The sequence below is a fragment of the Triticum dicoccoides genome, chromosome 4B (assembly GCF_002162155.2).
Source record: "Triticum dicoccoides isolate Atlit2015 ecotype Zavitan chromosome 4B, WEW_v2.0, whole genome shotgun sequence".
Taxonomy (NCBI): Eukaryota; Viridiplantae; Streptophyta; class Magnoliopsida; order Poales; family Poaceae; genus Triticum; species Triticum dicoccoides.
This window is the reverse complement of record NC_041387.1, coordinates 400424437-400429774: the sequence shown is the minus strand read 5'-3', so window position 1 is coordinate 400429774 and position 5338 is coordinate 400424437.

Sequence of the window (5338 nt, the reverse complement as noted above, 5' to 3'; positions counted from 1 at the left end):
ACCAGGTGCTCGCTGCAACTAAGAATTAATTTGGCCAGAAATTTCAGAAAAATAAAGAGACAAATAAGTATGCTGTAAACACCTAAAGAAGTTAAATATATAAACGTTGATGCACGATGGAAAATATTTTGCTTCCACCATCTTGCACTACAAAAAATACACTTCCATGATGATACGTGTTTGTCACAGTAGGTCGCGTTTTTTGTCATGCATGAACATCTATGATGATTTTATGACAGAATCAAGATAGTCATACCTGTGCTGTCGTAGAAGTGTTCCATGACATTACCAAACTTATCATCACGGAAGTGTCCACTTTCATGAAGATAAATCGCGCGTCACAGAAGTCCTTTCGTCAAGGGTGACCGACATGTGGCATCCACCGTAATGGAACGTCATTAAGCTATCGGGTCGGGTTTTGGATCCGATAACCCGTTAACAGCCCCGACCAATGGGGATTTTCCACGTGTAAAATCATCATTGGCTGGAGTAAACACGTGTCGGCTCACCGTTGGGACAGATGTCATCCGCTCATTGGACCGAAGGCGCCTATGATACGGCGACACGTGGCACGACCCAACAGAGGCCCATTCCTGTGAAAAGGCTGGCCCGTTTGACTTGGTCAAAAGGTGGCGGGCCGGCCCACGGAAAGCCTGTTAACGGCCTGTTCGCATATACCCCATTTACAGCCCGCTAAACCAGGGCTCGTTACGCCCTATCAGAATTAGGCCCAATAGCGTCATCTGGGCCGTCCAATATGATTCAGCCCGTTTTAACTTCCGGCCCATGTGTGGCCCATGAGTTCATTCGGCCCATATGAGGATCTTTGTAACTCTTGGCCCATTAACGGCCCGTGGTGAAACCGGCCCGTAATGAACAATGTATCACTTTATACCCATTAACGGCCCGTTATTCCATTGGGCCGTTTCCAGCCCAAGTTATCTTTCGGCCTTCTCAAGGCCCATTGATTCTTGGGCTCATTTGCAGCATTCGGTTACATACGGCCCGTTACTGTCATTTTCTGCTTGTGGGCCAAATTCAGCCCGTCGTTACAGTCGGCCCATTTGCGGACCGTTAAATACGTTGGGCCGTTGCATGTAAAAAAAAACGTTGGGCTGTTTTCATAGAGTTATCAAATACGGCCTATTAACGGCCCGTTATGGTCCACGAATAGTACGACCCATGGTTGGCGAAATGATGATACGCCCCGTAGAAGGCACATGGATCCTACGGCCCGTATGAGGCCCATGGTGTCACGCCCAATATGCGACCCTATCCAAAAGGAACTCGAAGGTCCCACCAAAGATAGACCCGCATATTGAAACGCTTTTGCAAGGTGGATATCATTACATCAACATTACATAACAGATGGGGATACATACAAGAGGCATACAATGCCACACGAATACAACATCACAATACATAAGAGCATCATCCGACTACGGATGAAACACAAATAGAAACTCAAACGACATCCACCCTGCTAGCCCAGGCTGCCGACCTGGAACCTATCCCCTGATCGAAGAAGCAGAAGAAGAACTCAACGCAAGCAAGCATCGCTCTCGCGTCATGATCATCGCACAACCTGTACCTGCAACTGTTGTTGTAGTAATCTGTGAGCCACGAGGACTCAGCAATCCCATTACCATGGGTATCAAGACTAGTAAAGCTTAAAGGGAAAGGAAGGGGTAAAGTGGTGAGGTTGCAGCAGCGACTAAGCATATATGGTGGCTAACATACGCAAATAAGAGCGAGAAGAGAAGCAAAGGAACGGTCGTGAACTAGTAATGATCAAGAAGTGATCCTGAACTCCTACTTACGTCAAACATAACCCAGGAACCATGTTCACTTCCCGGACTCCGCCGAAAAGAGACCATCACGGCTACACACACGATTGATGCGTTTTAATTCTGTTTTGGTGTCAAGTTATCTACAAATGGACATTAACAAATTCCCATCTGCCTATAACCGCAGGCACGGCTTTCAAAAGATTATACCCTGCAGGGGTGTCCCAACTTAGCCCATGATAAGCTCTCGCGATCAACGAAGGATATACCTTCTCCCAGGAAGACCCGATCAGACTCGGAATCCCGGTTTACAAGACATTTCGACAATGGTAAAACAAGACCAGCAAAGCCTCCCGCTATGTCGACAAATCCGGATAGGAGCTGCACATATCTCGTTCTCAAGGCACACCGGATGAGCCAGACATCGGGTTGGCATAGACCCTGATTGCCTAGAGGGCGCCGGACATTGCTCGGTTTGGACCAACACTTATACAAGCATTGGCCCGGGGGGGGGGGGCTAAAATAAAGATGACCCTCGGGTTAATTACTCCCAAGGGAAATGTAGGTGGTTGTGAGGCAAATGGTAAAACCAATATTGGGCCTTGCTGGAGGAGTTTTATTCAAAGCGAACTGTCAAGGGGGTCCCATAAATCACCCGACCGCGTAAGGAATGCAAAATCCGGGAACATAACACCGGTATGACAGAAACTAGGGCGGCAAGAGTGGAACAAAACACCAGGCATAAGGCCGAGCCTTCCCCCCTTTACCAAATATATAGATGCATTAACAATATAAGAGATATTGTGATATCCCAACCAAAATCCTGTCCACCATGGAGCAATCTTCAACTTCACCTGCAACTAGCAACACTATAAGAGGGCTGAGCAAAGCGGTAACATAGCCAAGCAACGGTTTGCTAGGAAGGGTGTCAAAGGTTAGAGGTTCATTGCAATTTGGGAGGCTTGAGGAGCAAAAGATAGGTAACGCAGCATAGCGATAGAACGAAGCAACTAGCATAGCAATGATAGTAGTGAGATCCAGGGTAGCGGTCATCTTGCCTGAAATCCCACAAGGAAGAAGAACGAGTCCATGAAGAAGACGAACGGATGAAGCCGAACCAAGCGTAGACGAACGAATCCTCACGATCGCAACGAAACAGGAACTAACAAGAAGAAGCACACAACATGGTAAACACACCACACATAGACAAGATATGATGCACAACAAGCATGATGCAAGACAAGACTACATGAAGCTACTCATGGTAAGAGATGATGCAAACAAGAGCAACACATCAAGACAAGTTTAAATGAGGTCAGGAACAACATATAACAAATTCCGGTAAGTCCTCATATGCGAATTTCGAAATTAGTCCAGATCTGAATAAACATTATGTTCAAGTTGTTAAACAGCAAGTTAAGATGCACCAAGATCATCTACACCAGATTCTAGTCAAGTTACATATAAAGTTCATTTAATTCGGAGCTACGGCCTAGAAGATATGAGCAAAACAAGTTAAACATGGCATTGATGCAAAATGCACCCAAACATCAAACAAACACCTCAAAACAAGGATGCAACATGATAATATGAAGCTACATGCAATTCTAAACAAGTTTCATATAGAGCACACTCAAAACGGAACAACGGTTCCACACATACACTCTATACAAGTTATAGCAACAATCTATCCAAAACAGCAACTAGGCATCTTGCAAGCATCAAAACAACATGCTACAGGACCTCAACAAGAAAACAAAAGGCATGGGCATGATGTACAGGTAAAGCATAACAAAACATGAATACTGAGCTATCTCCATAAATCACTAGAACATGCTCAAACACACATGGCAAGATTGCAAACGATGATAGTTTCAGACTTTGCAGAAATAATATCAGGTTGCAATGTTTAGAGCTATCAAACAACATGTAACAAGAACTTATCGTGGCAAACAAAGGCATGGCATGAATCTACTAATTGCATAGAACAAAAGTCCTTTACTGACCATGAGCTAAAAAGGATCAGAAGATATGATGGCACCCTTGTAAACATAGCAAGTTATATTACAGATTTAAACATGGCAGGAACAACAATAAGAAGGCATGTTGGTGAGCTTGTACCACTCACCACAGAGCAATACATGGCATGGAAAGGCAACCAACAGCAAGAAGACATGTTTATGAAGCTAAGCATGTCAAGAGCAAGTTCATAGGGTTCATGGATCACTAACAACAATCATGGCAACATTGAACTTAAAGTTAACAGGCTGACAGCAACAAAATTTAGCATCTTTGGAGCAAGATTACAACAATATACAGCAAGCCATAATTGCAACCAGGGGCATGTATGGATAGATCATAACATGTAGAACAAAAGATCCTTAGTGAACATCTCCAGATTATGCATAGAATGATTTGTAGCAGCAGATTTACATAGTATCATGAAATAACAGATTCAGCCTAGCAAAACAGTAACAGCAAGTACACTACTTAACAAACTCGATTCACTCACCCACAAGTCATTGCATGACAAGATAAGCATAGCATCAGCAAGAAGACATGTTTGTGAAGACAACCAAGGCAAGAACAAGTTCATAGCATGCAAGGATCAACTACAACAACCTCGACAAAATTGAATAACATGTAAACATTCTGCCAGGAAACATTCTGTAGCAAAAGTAGAGCACGAAAATGACATGCTAGAATACTCCATAATTGCAACCAGGGGCATGAATGGATAGATAACAACCATATGTACAAAACATCCTTACTGAAGTATCTCAAAATATGCATAGATCTCTATGTAGCATCATGTTTACATGGCATCAAAATAACAGCAGAACATGGACTAAAATCAGCAACATCACGAAGCCTAGTTTGCATGCTTGTGCTAGTCACCACATTGATCACCAAAATACATGGCATACACCCCTGTAAAGATGGCATGTCATAGATCAAAACACATGTAGACATCAACCTCATAGGATGCACACATCAATCATGGCAAAAATGACAAATGAGCATGTTCTGTTAACAGCCAGCAGACAACATTATGAAGCACTCTTGCAATGAAGATTCAGGCATCCAGATGAGCTCAAATGAACATGACGCAATGGAATGAAATGAAGTACTCGTTGAGGCGAACAATTTGACATATTACATGCACGAAATGGCGCTACGGATGCAAAGATATGATGCGATGAACATGGCATGACAATGTCAAAATTACTTCGGGGACTTGGTGAAATCGGGGTCAACCTCGAGCTGGATCGAGCATGGACTTCTAGGCGGCCGGAGAACTCGCCGGAGTTTCGCCGGAGAGGACGGGGAAGGCGTCGGGGAGGCAGATCCGGGGCCGGGGAGACCTCCTCCGGCCGGATCCGGCGCAGGACGGCGAGGAGGCGGCACCGGAGGGCACCGGCGCGGGCTCCAGCGGCGCGGGGCCGGGAAGGCGCGGGCGGCGCGCGGCAGGCCAGGAGGAGCTGGGCGGCGAGGGGGGCCGTGGAGGGCGGCGGCGCGGCCGGACTCGGGGGCGGCCGGAGGGGCGCGGC